The 19,106-nt window shown below is 41.5% G+C and overlaps 2 protein-coding genes across 2 annotated transcripts in view; one reads left to right on the forward strand and one right to left on the reverse strand.

Moving 5' to 3' along the window:
• ABCB5 (ATP binding cassette subfamily B member 5) overlaps positions 1-11,880 on the reverse strand; it is a gene marked incomplete at its 3' end in the record, with an annotated part of 141,001 nt that extends 129,121 nt beyond the window's left edge. Inside the window, 2 exon segments of the mRNA XM_079932436.1 lie at positions 9,211-9,335; positions 9,565-11,880.
• MACC1 (MET transcriptional regulator MACC1) overlaps positions 9,942-19,106 on the forward strand; it is a 439,721-nt gene continuing 430,556 nt past the window's right edge. The window contains 1 exon segment of the mRNA XM_079932437.1: positions 9,942-10,050. The gene's annotated coding sequence lies outside the window, so the exon portion shown is untranslated.

Genomic DNA, 19,106 nt, shown 5'->3' on the forward strand with positions numbered 1-19,106 from the left:
CAGTTGTATTGTCTCCACTCCTATCCTTGTTCTTTGCTGGGTACTGGGTTAAATGCATTATATACAAATGCTCCTTTAATCCTCATCACAATTTTGTGAAGTGGCATTATAATTCCATTTAAAAAATGAGGAAGCAGATTCAAAGTGTTTAACTTGGTCTGACTTGGATAGTCAGTAAGTGACTGAGCTGGAAATTTTACCCATTTATGTCTGGATCAGATGAGGTGGTATCAGTAACATAACTATATCTAGGTATCTAGATCTACCTACCTATAAATGTATATATACTATATACATGAACTTAATATTATCAACCCGATGTTTAGAGAGAAGCTGCTACTAGGAGATACTTTAGAACCCAAAAGCTGGCAGCTGACTGCATACATGGCTCAACAACGAGTCTTCCAAAGCAGGCAAAGCAGGCTAGTGGTTTCCCTGTGACTATTATATTGTGATTCTTGGAACACCTGTGTCAGGATACAGACTTCTTGATAAAAATGCAGATTCTTGACCCTCTCTTCAGACTTTTGAATTAGAATCTCTGGAGAGTATGGCCCATGAATACACACTTTTAATAAGCTCTACAAGTGATTTTATTTAAATTAGAGTTTGAGGTCCATTGCATAAAGGAATGGGCCCACCTGGCTCTACCCCTGGTTGTTTTTATATACAGAACTTTTTTCAAGTTCCTCTTCTAAATGGAGGAAAAATAACTTCTCTGGGACAATGATGTTTTTATTTCATAATATGAATTATGAAAGGTTACATTAATGTAGCTCTTGTATGTAGCTCTTGTGTGTAGCTCAGCCAGGCATTTATAAATATATTTTGTCCACATCCAGGCCATGAACTCCATTCTCATTTAAACATCAACTAAAAGAAAATGCATAATTTGTCGCAAGATTAATTTCCTCCAGGGGAGGAAACACTAGCTAGTCACATGTGAGGGTCACTTGCTTCTTAATAGCTCCTTCCTAAATAAATTACAAGATAAACCACCAGTTCTGAATGAACAATTAGGGAAGTTGTTAGAAGCAATGCCTTTCCCCTTGAGTTTTGTAAAAATTTCTGAAATCACTTCTAATCTACAAAAGGGAAAATTATTTTTCCTTAGGTGACTCACAGTATTTTATTCATATCAAAAAGAGATTATAGAGATTATTAGACCACTAATCCAACTCAATAAACTTTATTACTGAGTTTTTCCTAAAGAATATGGAAGTGATTCATTCCAAAATAGTCTCAGTGGGGTTGAATTTTCCTCTCTTGAAGTCTTACTTAAAATGTTTCACAAGGAAACCTCTGAATATTGTAGAAAATATTAGATTAATAATACATTTACTACTAGAAGCTATTTTGCTGAATAGTTAATAGGATTAGGATGTATTTTTAAATGTACCCAGGATTTATTTTAATCAGATATGGTAAGACATATAGACACAGAAATGACTTTCATGAAGGAAGAAGTTCATACCCACAGATCCCTAGAAACATGAAGCATACTTCTCCACCAGTGCCACCCAAGAAAGCACCAGAGTTGGAAAGCAGGCAGAGGAAGCAGAGGAAACTGTGTGCAAGAGCCTTTACTGTAGTTTCTGTGAAAAAGGCAAGGCAAAGCAGGATAAGCAGGCTTAGAATTGGCCAGTGTGAATAATTTCAGTGGACTGTGGGGTGTAGGGGCTGTCTCTAGTTGTCTTGGCACCTTACCTTCCTTGTGGTGATTAGGGCAGGATAGTGACTTGCTCAGCATGTGATAGCCTAATAAAGGAGATGGCTAAAGGTATGGGCTCTGGATTTTATATGGCTTGCATATAAAAGGAGTACTCCAGGATGAATTGTCTGCTATCTCTAGGAATTAGCTAACCATAGGACGGGTAGTCCCTCTAGGGTCAATAAGGCCCCAAGGTGTCAAAGCATCAGAAAATAAAGAAAATAAAAATACATGACTAACATAGAAGTTCTTGTGCTACTGCTATAAAACAAGACAAATTCTTGTATTCATATATTAGATGTACTTGTAGCATATGTCTGTGGGTGGTTTTCTATATACTAACTCCATTCTTAGGTAATGTGTTAATGTACTACTACTTCTCCAGGAGTTATAGGGCACTTTTTAAAAACAATAGCTTTAAATTCTTCATAGACTGAGTATTATAGTGACATTTTAAATTTAGAGCAAGAAAAACGTCAAACTTTACAGCAACATTTGGCATCCAGGTCCATCTGTTCTGAAATTCTGTGTGTGACCAAAGAAGTAATAATTGGAGCAGCAAAGAATTGAATATCATGAGTTAAGGATGGAGAAGACCTGCTTGAGAAACTTGTAAATCTAAGGAATGGCTACGTCTCAACAGCTGCCACTACAGGCATGAAGGCGAGGGGAGGAGCTAAGATTGGGTTAGTTTCTTGATGAACGGGATACCTTCTCACACAGAGCTAATGCTATCTAAAGAATCTCTTGAGAAAAGTGGGACTTGGTAAAGGGCTCAGGCGTGGAGTATATCAGAATGTAGACAAAAGGGACAGGAGGGGAGAGTCAGAGAAGCTTAGAAGAAAGGCTCTTTGAGCACGGCATTCCTCCATTTTCCAAACGTCCTCATCTGGTCAGAAAGGTGGTTTTCCTTTTACCTTCCTGGAACACCTACAACAGATTTTATGTTTCTTGGAAGTCTGGCTTCTAGCACCATAGGAACTTCTGTAGGTGACCGAAAGGCCTCAACATCAAAGGCAACAATGGTATGGCATGAATTGTTTTAGCACTGGTAGTCTGAACAAGGTTACCTACCTGGTTTACTTTGCAAATTTTATGTGTTAAAAGTTGAATATTCCTGACATATTAGTTAGGACTCTAGGTTACAAGTGACAGAAATCCAGGGCCAAATAGTTTAAGCAAAAAACAAAGTCTTTGGGTTTGCTGGGACTAGGGTCTAGTTTATTTTCCCCAAGTCTCACCCTACGAGTGGATATGAAAGTCTGGTGGGCCAAAGCACTCGTGTTAGAAACCCCAAGGTGCTCACTGGATTAGGATGATCTTACCTGTAGGTTTTCCTGGGTGGTAACAAAGAGTCAGAAGTCTGAAAGGTTTTTTTTTTTTTTTAAGTTATAGGGAATAAAGTTTATTTTGGCAGAGAGTGTTAAAATTACAGTTGCATACATTAGTAACATAACTCAACATCCTTAATTTGGTATGTGTGACACATTTTCTTGCTTTCCTGTGTTCTGCTAAATCACCATAACTTAAACTGCTTTATAAAATTGATGTGCTGAAATTTAATTTTACTGTTTTCACCTATGCTCTGATTCCAAACAAAACTTTTCATAAGCTTCTTCTATCTCTGGGTCCATCTCATCTGGAGAAGAAAAATGCTTCCTGATGGATACTGGGATCATGAAAGTCAATCAGGAAGCCCTAATTTTTCTTGTTAAGCTGCCTAATAAATATTTATTGGCCACCTAGTTTGTGTTGCTTATTGAGGGTGTAGTATGTAATAAACGAAGGAGAGCCTTTGTCTTCAAGTTGCTCCAAGGCTAGTAAAGACTATATTAGATGTTAAAATGATAAGAATAAATATTCTTCTTGATCTCAGCAAAGGGTCAAAAATGATAATGAGGAAATAACCTCCCACTGGAGGCATGTTCTGAGTGGGGAACAGGATAACATCTCTTGGACAAGTCTGCTGTTCCAATGAAACTTTCTCTCTCTGGGAATGACCTCAATTTCTCCACTGTTAAAACACCCTGTGTCTATAAGTCTCATAGAGGTCCCTGGATTTTGTAAAGAAAGATACCCCAGCTAGTTTTTTGTTAGCTATCAGATGTTGTTGATTGGCTGATTAAAAAAAAAAAATCTTAGTTTAAGGAAGCTCACCCATAAGAATCAATGCCATTAAGTCACTATTCTAATTTGGTAACTCAATCAGCACTGCTGGATACTGTGGGGAGTTTGGGGTGGAAGGTGAAGGAGAGTCATGATCCAGAGACTGGCATGTCAGATGTACTCTTCTGTGAGGGATGTGATGGCTAACTGATGTAGCCATAGGACAAGATGTGCCCTTATCAAATGATGGGCATCAGTAACACGACTTTTCACAACTACCTTAGGAATGCTTAAAATTATTTTTAAATGACTTTGAGCCATAAAATTGTGAGAGTCACCTCATATCTCTATGCTTTAGCTTGCTCAGTAGCTAAACAAAGGAGTTTCCTGGATGTTACTAAAAACTCTGGGCTCCAAAATTTTATGTTTCTAGGGAGGCTTCAGGGATGCAATGGAATATACATTAGTTTATAGCCATAAGATGTGGGTTTGACAGTAATTTCTACCTGTTTGTTACATCACTTTAGGCCAGTGGTTCTGAACCGGGGGTGATTTTGTGCCGCTCCCCCCTCTTCCTCCTCCAGAGAACATCTGGCAATATCTGAAAACATTTTGTTATAATTGGGGGTGGTAGTTCATCTAGTAGAATCCATGGTTGCTGCTAAACATTAGGCAATGCATAGGACACAGCCCTGCAACAGAAATTATCCAGACCAATAATACTTACGTTTGGAAATACTGATGTAGATAAATCACCTCAATCTTGGCTTCTGCATTTTGATGAATACTGTTTTTGAGGACAGTAAATGAGACAGTTGTGAAAGCACACAGTAAATGACAAAGTGTGGCAACACTTGTGGTCATCAGTCTGAGTGTTGCCTTCACAGTGACAGTGGCAGAAAGGGAAGTCTGGAAGTGGAGCGGAAGCCTCTGGGACACAGCAATGAGGGGAGATCACTGAGATGTTGCCACCTGGCAAATACTACTTGACGATTTTGTTACTCTTTGCTCCCCCACCTTTTGTGGCCTCTTTGATGGAATTTCCTGGAAGGCGTATGTGACACTGACATCTGGGTACTGCTGTGGCTGAGATCCTGTGCTTTGAAGTTAGACAGACTTGAATGTGAATCATGCTTTACCACTTCTATGTGACTCAACTTTTCTGGCACCCAGATTAATATAGGTATAATATTTCCTACTTCATAAGGCTATCTTGAGGCTTCATGTTAAGCCAGAGCCTGTGATCACAGAATAAATAGGTGCTGTCATTACTGTTACTTCTGCACTCAGTGCTATATAGTCACTTTAAGTATCTCTCCCCTTTACTTTTCCTCTTTACTTTTTGTCACCCATCTCTTTCCCCAGCTGAGCAAACTTTCATTACGACTTTCTTATGAACAAATCAATACCTGTTCTTCCCTGGTTAACATTAGTCAACTCAATCTGTATTAGATTGAGATACAAAAAATGAAGTTTCTAACAGAAAGTTATATAAGCAATCAATAAAAATTCCCTGCTCCCTGAAAAAAAAGGGGAAGTTATTGACTACAGGTTGCAGAATTTTGTTGTTGAAAAGGATCTATAGCTCAGGTTTTCCTGCCTGGTCTTAACTCAGAATCTCACAGGAGCTTTTAAAAATACAATATCTGGGGCTTCCCTGGTGGCGCAGTGGTTGAGAGTCCGCCTGCCGATGCAAGGGACACAGGTTTGTGCCCTGGTCCGGGAAGATCCCACATGCCGCAGAGCGGCTGGGCCCGTGATCCATGGCCACTGAACCTGCACGTCCGGAGCCTGTGCTCCGCAACGGGAGAGGCCACAACAGTGAGAGGCTCGCGTACCACAAAAAACAAACAAACAAAAAAGAAACAATATCTGGAACTCCATCCCAGTCCTGGTGAATCAGAATCTTTGGCTTATATGAGGCCCAGAACTATGCATTTTCTAAAAGCTCTCTGGGTTCTGAGATGCACGGGAACATTTAAAAAATAGAGACAGTAGAGTTCCACATGAGACTTACTTACAGAATCTCTGGAAAAGGATAAAATAACAGACACACACATAAAAATATATCCATAGTCTTACTTGATCTTTACCACAATCCTGAGCTTAGGCTGGAGAGGATTGTTACCGGCAACTTTGGGGTTAAGTCTTAGGACTAAGAGACCACAGGTGATCTGTTTACAGTCACATAATATATTTCAGTATTTGTTCAAAATATTTGCTGACCTTCCCTACTTTGCCCTTCTCTGGAGCTCTACCCCATGAGAGGAGTATACTTACTGTTCTATTGACATCAGGCTTGGCCCTATAACTTGCTTTGATTGAGGAGTGTGAGTGCAAGAGGCCCATGCCACTTCCAAGCAGAAATTTTCAGGCATTTCATTGGTCAATTTATTTTTTCCTTCTGTCACCAGACTACCATGTCCCTGTCAGTGGCTGCTATTTCAGTCAAGTTCACAGAATGAAAAAGACTTGGAATGCAGTTGCAGTCACCCTGCAGTGGTCATTAATGTGAGCACAAAAGAGACCTTTGTTTAACCTTATGGGATTTGGGGATGATAATCCCCACTCCCTTCTCCTATAACAGAAAAAAGAGTGAGAATTTGAGCCCAGGTCTTCTGTCCATGACTTGCCGTTTCTGTTATAATTCTCAGCAGGAGAAGAGAGTTATGTCTGATCTAGGTGGAGAGGGGATTATTTGCTCCCTTTGCTAGGGCGGCAACTGGGGGAAGGTGTGTTTTTGGTATGCTCAGTTGGAATTTAGAATAGAGATCTCAAATTTCTTCAAACCCAGAAATTCTATTGTTCTTTGACCCTCCTGAAGAAACATCACTGTCCATTGTTGCTACTTGGGCTAATACAATTTGTGGGGCTGTATAGTTGAGGCTTAACTGTGGCATTAATCTGGGATTGACAGCAAAATAAATCACCATATATAACATCCCTTATATGGAAAAAAGTTTTCCAAGTTCCATATAATAGGTAAAAAGGGTAAACTTTTGAAACAAGTTCTTGCTTTACCTTAGGGTTCAGGTAAAGCTCAAATGATATTTTCTAAAAAAAAACACATACATTTAAAAAGGGTGTTATTCACATTTCGCCCACAGGGGGGCCACACAAGTCAGTACTTAATATTTTTTTTCCCCAATGTTTCTAATATTATTATTTTTTACCTATTTATTGGCGTATAATTGCTTTACAATGTTGTGTTAGTTTCTGCTGTATAACAAAGTGAATCAGCTATACATATACATATGTTCCCATATTTCTTCCCTCTTGCGTCTCCCTCCCTCCCACCCCTCCATCCCACCCCTCTAGGTGGTCACAAAGCACCCAGCTGATCTCCCTGTGCTATGCGGCTGCTTCCCACTAGCCATCTATTTTACATTTGGTAGTGTATATATTTCCATGCCACTCTCTCACTTCATCCCAGTTTACCCTTCCCCCTCCCTGTATCCTCAAGTCCATTCTCTACGTCTGAGTCTTTATTGCTATCCTGAGCCTAGGTTCATCAGAACCATTTTTTTTTTAAGATTCCATATAAGTACTTAATATTTTCTTGTGATAAACTTGTTTACATATTTATTCCTAGTGCTTTTTTCTCCCTCCAGAAATCCAGGTTGTCTCACAATTTATAACTTGAGCTGAAGAGGTTGTTTTTCAAGTTCTCTATATAAAGATAATTTCAGTCTGCTTCAGTTCTTCTAAACCCTTCATTACTATTCAAATTTTGATGTCTATGGTAGATTAAAATTTCTATTTTATTTTCAGAGATTTAAAGTAGTTTTCCCAGACTCATTTTTCTAGAGCTGAAGCCTCTGAAACCAAGAGAGATGAGGTAATTTTAATCAGAATCAAAATCAGTTACTGATGTTCCTAAATTTAAAAACCAGGATTTTGTTTTTAAAAGATGTCAAATTGGAAACATGATGATAATAATTCTTAGCAAAATGTAAATAATAATAATAGTAGCTATCATTTATTGACTACCTACTCCGGACCAGAATTTATTGGTGCATGATTCTATTTAATCCTCTCCAAAGAAGCTTGGCAAGGTATATGTCATCTTCATTGTTTGGGATGAGTCCCAGAGATGTTAGTTGTCATAACTACCACATGACTTTAACGGAAAGACCTGGCATTTGATCCCAAGTCCCTCAGAAGCCAAAGTCCACAAGCTTTCCTCTACACCACAGTGCCTCTCCCATTTGGCTTTGAAATGAGTTTCTACTCTGGCTATCATATTTGTCATCTCAAGTTTCTTCCTCAATTACATATTTTATTTCCAAAATAAATATTTATGCACATAAACGTCTATCTCAACAGGAAGCACAGAATTAAAAATCGCATAATCACCATGAAAGCTTCAAGTGATCTTCCTACGGGAAAGGGAAGTTGTGGTTTGCAAGGAGCACATGCAGGGACCCCTTACCAGCAGTTTGTGGGCCACTGGACCACAGGAGAGCAGGGAAAGCACTGGGAAGGCAGAGATCATAAATTTGCATTTGAAGTCCCTTCATGAGCAAGCGTAATTGATAGGAATCATTTGGGTTCATTACTTAATCTATATCGTTCTCCTTATAAATGCAACTATTAAAAAGTCAGAAGAATCCATGCAAACTTTCAACCACTAGATGTCACTGTTGCTTACGAAATGGAATTGCCCACTCAGGTGAACTCTATAATGTTCATCAAGAGATTAAACACATGTGGCTCCTGACAAGGATCTTGTGTTTTTCTTGGAAGAGACAAGACACACCTATGTGAATAGTTACAGAGGAGCAAAGGAGTGTGCATTCATTCGTGACTGGTTGCAAATAGTAAGGGTAGAGGTAACAGGAGCTGTAAGATGTGAGAGAAATAAATGTAAACTGGAGTCGCTGTGGAAGTTTCCACAGATGTGTGACTAAGATGATGTTCTAATGATGAGTAAGAGCTGACCAAGGTAGGAAGAGAGCAAGCTGATCCCTACGAGGAGTAGTGACATGAGCACAAGTAAGGAAGTGGAAACAAATACTGACTTCCGGTGAAGGGGAAGATTCCTTTGGGGAAGAGTGGGAGTTGGTTGTGGAGGAGACAGATTGTATAGAAACAGAAATAACAAAGAGGAGGAATTTATTCTCCTTCCTGAATGTGCCTCTAAAAGTTTCTGAGCAGAAGAATGATGTGATGAACATTTCACTGTAGGAAGATGAACTGTTTGGGTACTGGGGTCAGGTACCAACGAAGGATCACGACTTGTCGAGCTGCGTGATTTGGGTTTTCTTCCCCATGTAATTACTTTATCCCGGTCCTTTCGCCATTTTTCATGTTCCCTTCCCGCCAAATCTCGATCTGGAAAGAGCAGAGATAACCCCTCCCCCGCTTCCCCGCGCCCAACATAAAACTGGCACCTGTCAGTCTTCCTATAGAGCAGGGGCTTCTGCTTGTCTCGTCCCCAGAGACTTGCCTTCCTCTGCTTGACCATTTCTGACATAATCTGAATTTGTGCTCTGATGTATTCAGCCAGTCAGCTCCCCTTTAGGAAAAAAAAAAAAAAAAAAAATCAAAGCTAGGCTTTCACCTCAGTGAGAGAAACGTCTGCAAGCAAAGGCGCCTCTATTCCACTTGTCCTGAACCAAGTGCGCGACAGTTTCAGGGATTTTCTTTTTTGCCCAAACGTCACCTAATAAAGATCTGAGAACACAAGGGAAAAAAAGAACAAAACAAAACAAACCAAACAACTTTCAGACTTTCAGCTCCTTTACCTAGATGCTCTGAGGAGAGTGCAGAGGGCGACCAGCGAGTAGAGAAGGCGGCCTTTCTTGAGCCCCATGCAGCAACCGGTCGGTCCTCCCCTCCGTCCGGCAGGCAGGCGGACCTTGCTGGGGTCGAAGCAGACGTGGAGCCGTTGGCCTTTCGGACTTTCACAAGCCTCTCAGTTTCGCAGGCGACCACTCCGGCATCCTGTCCTCAGGCAGAGAAGCCACGAAACGCGTCGCCAAGGACCAAGATGATGGAGAAGCCACAGGGGAAGACGAGCAGCACGTTCCGGAAGGCCACAAACGCTCGCCGCGTTCACCCTGGGAGCCCGAGCTCCTCTCACAGAGGGCGTGTCCTCAACATCCGGTTCCGCCGCCGGCGTCCGCTTTCCCGCCACAGCGAACTGACGGACGCGGCCGTCTCAGTCCTGAGGTGGCTGGGTTCCTACTCAGCGGTGTGGACCACTGAAGACCCTGGCAGAGGAGTTCACGGTAAGAAGGCCATGTGCTGTTAAACAAAGCGGACGGCAGCGGTGGTGTCCAAGTGGCGGGCTGTGGCAGAAGACGTGTACGCTCAACGCCAGCTCCCGCGCCGTTCCCGCTTGGCTTTCTCTAGTTGAGAATTACGTGGTGCCGAACGCAGTGAATGTACAAGCCTAGCGGCTTAAAGCATGTGAGTGGCTTCTCACTGTCCTCAGGACAGAGGCCCTCCAGGCTCCCCTAGTCCCACAGTTCCAGGCGTCCTGGGTGCTGTGCCTTCTGTCCTGGGGTTCACCAGGCTCCGGCCTGCGAGGCCCCAGCTCATTTTGTTCTGTCTGGAACGCCCTTCCGTCCCTTTCTTCCCCTTCTTACCGCGGACTCCAGGTTAACGCATACTCATTCTGCAGCTTCAGCCCAACTGTCACTTCCCTCAGGGAAGCCTTCCCCACCGTAGCCTTTCTTCGTAGCATTAATGGTGCTTTTCCTTCGTAGCATTTATCTTCTAAATTACGCCCCATATTTGTGTGACTTTGGTAAACCTCTGCCCCTCCTATTAGAATGTAAATTCCTTGGTAACAGGGTTCCTGTCTTCGTTTGCTCACCATTATTTCTAATCTCATCACCGTGGGAGACCGTGGTGAAAACATTGGTGCTCTAGTCTGGGTCTCTCATGATTCCATGGGAGTGGGAGGGGACATGGTTAAGAAACTGAAAATTCAGAGCGAAATTCTTCTAGATAAGAGGGCTCTTATCTTTTTAGCTTCATTCCAAGTTGCCTGAGAAAAGCCACTTTACATTTTATTAACAGGGCATGAAATACCGAGCCACTTGTACTCTGAGCCCTGTAGGGCATAGAAACCTCAGCGTCTTACAACTTTAGGACTAAATGGCGTGGGGCTGTGATTGTTGTTGTACTCCGTAAGTGAGATGAAGCTAAAAGTGTTCAAACCGTTCTGAAGACATTTCCACAAACGATAAAACCCTTCCTGAAATGACTGCAGAATCATTAGGGATTCTTGGTCAAGACGTAGAGATTACTGCCTAGAGAAAGAGAGGCACCCATGGCAGTCTGGGACAAACAGGTTCAAATGGTCTTTTAATTGAAGAGTCAAATTCAAGCCTTTGGACACAATTTTTAGCTGAGTCCTTGTTGCAGACAGTTCATGAATGTGTTATTTGGATTTTGTGCAGAGATGACAGGATCTCCCTGTGCCCAGCTTATTGTGTGGATAGTGAATGACTTAAATTCTTTTCTTGGTTTAATGCTGTTAACCTCCTCCAAGAAAGATACGAGTCAATCAGTGATCTCATCCAGCTAATAGTGTGATTAGATCAGGAATGACAAAATTGTTATGGGAGAGGGCTATATACATTGTATATTGTTCTTTCATGTTTATAGTTATGTCCAATTGTATATTGAAAAAATGATCACAACCATATTTCCAGTGCCACATGCTCCTCCAAAACCTTGCCATACACCCTCAAGGGTTGAGGTCTTTGCTCTGTTTGAAACTGGATGGTGTTTTGTGGCTGTCTTGACAAAGAGAAGGTGGTAGAAGTGACACTGCATGACTACAAGGCTAAGTCAAAAAACGTGATATGGCTTCTACCTGGTTTACTCTCTCTCAGGATGCTCACCCTTGTAACCCAGCCACCATGTTGTGAAGAAGCTGAAGCCAGAGGGACAGGCCAGGGCTAGGCTGATCAGGCCACAGACTCAGCTGTTGCCATTATCAACTCACATATGAGACAGCCTTCATTGATTCTAGCTCTAGCCTTTAAGCTCTCCCAGATGAAGCCAGGCAGTGCAGAAATAAGCGGTTCCCACAAAGCCCTGTCCAAATTGCAGGTTCGTAAGCAAAATAACTGCTGTTATAAGACACTAAGTTTTCAGGTGGCTTGTTACACAGCAGAAGGTAACTGGAGAAATAGGCCTAAATAGGGAGCAAATCATTCTGTTTAAGCTTGCCTATGTGCTTTCGTTGATTCAATTTCTTGGGCCTGAAAGACCCTTTATTTTCTTCCTCTCTCATTTCTTTCACTTGCCTAAACTTCCTGCTTAGCCTTCTTGAATCACCTCAGGTCTTAATGTCTTTAGGAAGTCAGCCATAATCCTAGTCAAATGCCCTGCCTATGTGTGTAAACCTCAGTAACAGTCCTAGCCACATGGGCTATCAGGGTCCATTTAAGTGTCTGATGTCTACATCTTATTGGTGCATTCATCTTTGTATTATTCATCTTTGTATCATTAATCTTTGTACACCCAGGGACTCACATAGTGCCTGGCTCCACCATCTACTACCTGTGTGAACTTAGCCAAATTAATAAGCATATCCAAGACTCCCTTTCCTTATCTGTGAAAGGAGATAAAAGTTCCAACTCATAATGTTTTGTGAGGATTAGAGGGTAAAGTCATCTAAGGTGCTGACGCATAGTAAATGCTACATAAATGTAGCTATTACAGTTATTAGAGTAACCTCAAAATAGGAGAAACAACAGCATTCCAGAACACATATCCAGCAAATGATATTTTGAGATACATTTGTCAGAGTTCTTGACCCCGCTTTCCTGTTCCTCTGTAGGGCAGCGTGGAACCCATTACCTTTTTTCCGTAGTATAATTTTCTTTGTACACCACCCACAGAGGGAGGACATGTGTAGCTTTGAAAGGGAACATCAATTGAATTGATGAATGGATTTTGAAACGTAGAGCCGAGATGAAATTTTTGGAAGCCAAGTGCTTGAGACAGATAAGGTGCTTTAAAGTTCAAGTGCTTGGCTTTGGATATCAGAATCCAAAGTCCTGAGGTAATAAGGCATGGAGATTATGCCAAAATCAAAGAATGTATGATGATGTAAGAGTTAATGAGAGAGACCCAAATCCTGCCCTGTATTCCCTCACTCCCACCTCCCAAGCAGAAGGGAATTGGTTCATCATGTCCCAGGGTTCCAAGGTGTAGCCAGGGGAGACTGGAATACTGTTAGAAGCCCCTTGGTAATCTTGGGGCTGGAGTAGCAGACCAGCCATGGCCTGATGAAGTGCCTGATCTAATAGCTCTGAGGATCTCCTCAGAGTTTTGTGTACCCCAAGGGTGAGAGAAAGGACCCAGTGGAGGTGCAGAAAGAGATCCAATGTAATTGAAAGAACTTGGGGCATAAAAGGAAGACATGGGGAGAGAGAGAGACAGAGAGAGAGAGAGAGTGTGTGTGTGTGTGTGTGTGTGTGTGTGTGTGTGTGTGTGTGTTTGCATGTGTTTGCTAGAGGCCATTTAACATCAGCACCTGCCAACCCATGAGAAGCACCTATTGAAGAGATTTACAGCTCAGCAGATACCAGACACTGTAATAGTTACTTTTTTCTTGGTATGATTGGTGTAAATTCCCAGGTGTGGGTAAGTGAGTAATTTGAATACAATTTATTTAGGCAGAAGCTCATTTTTTCTTCAATTACTCCGCCTTTAGAACAGAAGGGGTCCTTTAGTCTTCAAGTGAATGGACAGCATGGTAATGTCCAGCCCGTTGCAGCAGCAGCCCTCTGCGAGCTCAGTGGATTTAAGGCAATCTAGTGACCATTTCCTGTTGATGGCCCTTCCAACAGCATGAATCTCTTAAGTGTGGTTTCCCAACAGTCTTAGCCAGCTGCTCCCCAAGAAACCATTGCACAGGCTTTTGTGGAGGCCAGCGGAAATATCCCTCTCCTGGAGACGTGCTGCTTCGTTAGGACTTGCAGCCCTCAGCAACGTCGACCTTCTTAGCACTGTAATCTGGAAAAGCACATGCTGTTCTCAACGATCTTGGCAACAGGCTTTATGAGAAAATTTTGTGGAAGTTGTCTTTTCCAGTTATAGCTAAACCACCAGGGTCAGTTTCTACTTTGCAGTCAAGATCCACTGATGAATATAGTTGCAAAGCCTGCAGTATCCAGAAATAAAATGCTCTAAACTCTGAATCTTGTGCAATTCAGAAGAGAAACACTATAGGGGAAGTAGTCTAGGGGAGCAGTTCTAAGAGGGGGTATTTATCAGATTGTCTCGTTTATTGTCCTAGCTCCAACAAGTTACCAGCTCTAAGGTCTAGAAAGGTATTTTACTTCTCCGTTCTTCAGTTTTGTTTTCTAGAAAATAGACAAACACTTTCTTGGTGGGATTTTGGGACTAAATGCATACAGAACACAGTGACTGGCATTTTGTGAGTTCTCAATGAATGTTGGCTATTGTTATCATGTTTATTATTATTTCTAGCATTGATGGTGGCAGAAAATGTTGGCTGCCTACCTGTAGGCACATCCTGCTTCTCTATCTTCCTTTTAATCTGAGCACTGATTTTGTGTATTTATCTGGGAGCTGTGTGCTGATAAATCTTGACTGAAAACTTCTCACTAATAAGTAGTTCCCCTCTGTTTCTGATGGTATTTCCCCACCTGCTTGAAGGTAGCCATGGCCAGATGACTTGCTGTGGCCAAAGAAATAAGAGAGATGATACTTGTCACCTCAATCATTGACACTCCAGAAAGTCCCAAGAGAGAACAATGGGTACAGAAACCCCTGCCAAAATGTGATAGACATATAGCATGAATGAAAAATAAACTTTTCAGCTTCAAACCACTGAAGTAATTGGAATGTGTTTGTCATCTGTTACCATAGCTTTACTTGGTCCATCCCAACTCATATAGACAAGCTAACTGCATAAAACCTATTTCACTCGTAGATAACTATTTTGTATAGCATACTTATGTCATTTTAAAAGTTCATTTTATTTTCTTCAAAAATTATTTTTACAATCAACTGTTTTTTGTGTAAATTCCTAGAAATTATTAATTCATAGTTGTTTTGTTCATATCATGTCACACTGATTTTAGCTTTTGCATTGTGAGTTTTGTGGCTATTATTTCTAAGAAGCTCAATTTGCTTGTGTCAAAATTTGCAGATATAAATTCTGATACGAAGATGTGAGTCTTCTTTAATGTTCTAATCAATAATAAAGTTTTATTAGAAAGGGAGCAGTACATAGAGCAAACTCAGGGACTAGATTGATGGATTCCAAAACTGCCTCTGCCACTGCCAGCTGTGTTACTTGGGATAAGTTTCTTAACTTTCTCTGTTTTACTCCTCTCATCTATTAAAAAACGGGGATAATTTTAGCATCTAACTCATAGGATGTTTTTACAATGTCCCGTGATAAGTCTGTGATTAATCCTATGATGAGAGTTAACACATGCATACCTCATTTTATTGCATTTGCTTTATTGCGCTTCGCAGATAATACATTTTTTACAAGTAGAAGATTTGTGGCAACTCTGTGTTGATCAAGTTTATCAGCACCATTTTTCCAACAGCATTTGCTCACTTCCTGTCTCTGTGTCACATTTTCTAATTCTTGCAATATTTCATATGTTTTCATTATTATATTTGTTATGGTGATCTGTCATCAGTAATCTTCGATCTTACTATTATAATTGTCTTGGCATTTTTTAGCATTAAAGTATTTTTAAATTAAGGTATGTACATTTTTTAGACATAATGCTGTTGCATACTTAATAGATTACAGTATAGTGTAAACATAATTTTTATAATATGTACTGGGAAACCAAAAAATTTGTGTGACTCACTTTACTGCAATATTCACTTTATTGCAGTGGTCTGGAACTGAACTCGCGATATCTCTGAGGTGTGCCTGTAAACTATGCTTTTTTAAAGCTCTCAGAGTAGTACCTGGAACTATAGAAGCCGTATAAGTATTTTTAAGTGAAAAGATACTGAGGCTTAACTACTGTTAACTTTAATTTTTTATTGTTTATTTGTATAAAGTACAGTTGTTACTTGCTGTGCTTTTGTAGCTATATATTCTATCAATAAGATACGTTTTAGTCAGTTTTTAATCTATAAAACATTTTACCGTGAATAGAATATTTATATTGATTATTTCTACTAGTAATATTTATTATAAATTATATAAAATGTTATATTTATTTTTTATTTTTATTTTATTTTATCTTACTTTTGGCTGCATTGGGTTTTTGTTGCTGTGCACGGGCTTTCTCTGGTTATGTCGAGTGGGGGCTACTCTTTGTCGTGGTGCACGGGCTTCTCATTGCAGTGGCTTCTCGTTGCGGAGCATGGGCTCTAGGCGTGTGGGCTTCAGTAGTTGTGGCATGCGGGCTCAGTAGCTGTGGCACATGGGCTCTAGAGCACGGGCTCAGTAGTTGCAGCACGTGGGCCCTAGAGCACGTGGGCTTCAGTAGCTGTGGTATGTGGGCTCAGTAGTTGCGGTGCGCAGGCTCTAGGGCGTGCAGGCTTCAGTAGTTGTGGCACGTGGGCTCAGTAGTTGTGGCATGCAGGCTCAGTAGTTGTGGCTTGTGGGCTCTAGAGTGCAGGCTCAGTAGTTGTGGTGAACAGGCTTAGTTGCTCCGCGGCATGTGGGATCTTCCCAGACCAGGGATTGAACCTGTGTCCTCTGTATTGGCAGGCGGATTCTTAACCACTGCACCACCAGGGAAGTCCTCTGCATCCTCTTTTAAATCATAAACTTCTCAAGGTGAGAGGCGGGGTCTGGTTTCAAGAGGTGTCTCCAGCTTTGAAGATCATGTCTGGCCTTAGTAGACCCCAATACTTCCTGAATGAGCAAATGAGCGAAGTATTTTTCTCATTAAACACTCAAAAGGCTGAAGTTGAAACTTCCCTTGTGGCACAGTGGTTAAGAATCTGCCTGCCAATGCAGGGGACACGGGTTCGAGCCCTGGTCCGGGAAAATCCCACATGCTGCGGAGCAACTAAGCCCATGCACCACAAGTACTGAGCCTGAGCTCTAGAGCCTGTAAGCCACAACTATTGAAGCCCACATGCCTAGAGCCCGTGCTCCACAACAAGAGAAACCACCACAATGAGAAGCCCATGCACCGCAACAAAGAGAAGCCCACACTCAGTGAAACTAGAGAAAGCTTGCGTGCAGCAGCAAAGACCCAGAGCAGCCAAAAAAAAAAAAAAAAAAGCTGAAGTTGTATGAAGTATAGTAATTTCCCCAAAGTCAAACTGCTAATAGGTGGCATAGTTGATGTGACACTCAAAGACTGCTGACTCCCTAAGGATTTTTCCAGTACTTTACTTGTCAGGGGTAAGAAGATGAGCTGCAGAATAAGTTACTGCCATTGTGTAATCCCTTATCAGATTTAAGGTCTCAGCAGCTTGGGGCTGACCTAAGGTGGCATATAACTGTGCAAAGTCCCCTGATACATGTTCTAAAGGGGAAAGGGAAGGGAACCTTGAGGTCAAGAGGGGCTTCTAGAGAGTAAGATAACACATGTGTTAGTGAAATGGAGCAGGACCCTATGGTCCTTGCTGCCCCATGTCCTCAGCCTGCCTTTTCTCTGTGGAAAAACTTTAGCCCAAAATAAGTTTAATCAGAGAAGTGAGAAAATGCAGAAACAAAGGAAAACAGTCAAAGGAGACCAAATAATAGTAGTTTAGTCATTAAGCATAGTCAAGGACCTTTAGTTCTTCCTTAAGGGGTATGAATAGTATTCTGAGCCATATCCTGTGAGCTGTCTTATAGATAATGAAACCCCCACCAGGTAGAAGAAGTTAACTACTTGATGACCAGGCTGTAGCCATGACATAAGCTGCCACAGTTCCGAGAAGTGGCCTCAAAGGAATGGAAACAAACGAACCTGGAACTGAAGATTAACTGTACCTAAAACAATCAAGATGATGCTGGTCAGACCACTGAGGACCAATTTCAAGATGACTGCAGAGCTGATTGTATTGTTTCTGCATGTAGCCCCCTCCGTCTGTCTATAAAAGCTCTTGCCCCCTAATTGTCGGGGCAGGGGGAGTCGGCCTTTGGACAGATGTCCACCCTCCCCCCGCAACTGGTTGCCGTCATCCAAAATAAAGCAAACTTTCCTTTCCACCAACCTGGCCTCTTTATTGGCTTTTGAGCGGCTAGCAGCCAGACCCCACTTTTGGTTACATTAGGAAATTGTCATATTCTTGAAAACAATGGCACATCTAGGATTTGTAGAATATTGACTCAAAATGTGGTTTAATCTCCTTAGAAGTTAAAGTATTTAAGAATGTGAGATACTTAAGTATTTTATTCTTTGATTATTTTAAGAAACATCTCTGATATCAGATTGCAAGCCCAGTTAACTGGTTAACTGGTTGACCCCAGTTAAATATTCCTGTTGGCTCACGTCTTCCACCCACACCCCCATCCAATTTCCATGGAAAAGGTCTCTTTAATGTCTTTTGTTCATGACATGTCTGTGTCGTTTCTACAATTTTTTGTGGAGTAATAATCATGTTCCTCCTTGTTTTACGAATGAGAATTTTGAATGTGAAAACAAAAGATGAACTTTACTGATGCCTTAGTCTTTATCAACTTGATCAACACAAATGGTTTCTTTATGGTGAGTGGCACAGAAGACCCAAAGTGTCTTGTTTAATAGCTGAAACAACTCTTCAAGTCACTGATTGGTTTTCTTATTTTATTTCCATTTAAAGTTCTCTAAGATAGGCTTCTTTTTTTTTTTGGCTGCTTTGGGTCTTTGTTGCTGCACAGGGGCTTTCCCTAGTTGTGGCGAGCGGGGGCTACTCTTCCTTGTGGTGCGCAGTCTTCTCATTGCGGTGGCTTCTCCCGCTGCGGAGCACAGGCTCTAGGCCTGTGGACTCAGTAGTTGTGGCTCGCGGGCGCTAGAGCGCAGGCTCAGTAGTTGTGGCGCACAGGCTTAGCCGCTCCGCGGCATGTAGGATCTTCCCAGAGCAGAGCTCGAGCCCATGTTCTTTGCATTGGCAGGCAGATTGTTGACCACTGCGCCACCAGGGAAGTCCCCTAAGATAGGCTTCTTGAAATTTGCCACTTCCCTCAAAATAGAAAACAAGCCAATAGAAGATGTTTCTCAGAAAAGCCAGCCACTAATGTGAGCAAACTCGATTTGAACATATTACTGTAAATTTACTTTGAAGAGTGATCTCATATTTAGCATGGACAACCTCTAAATGCAAAAGGTTGAGGGGATGCTGTTCAGAGAATAGTCTAACTTTTAGAGGAATTTCAGTCCCTTCCTGTTTTGGA

The sequence above is a fragment of the Stenella coeruleoalba genome, assembly GCF_951394435.1.
Source record: "Stenella coeruleoalba genome assembly, chromosome: 9".
In the NCBI taxonomy this organism is placed as follows: Eukaryota; Metazoa; Chordata; class Mammalia; order Artiodactyla; family Delphinidae; genus Stenella; species Stenella coeruleoalba.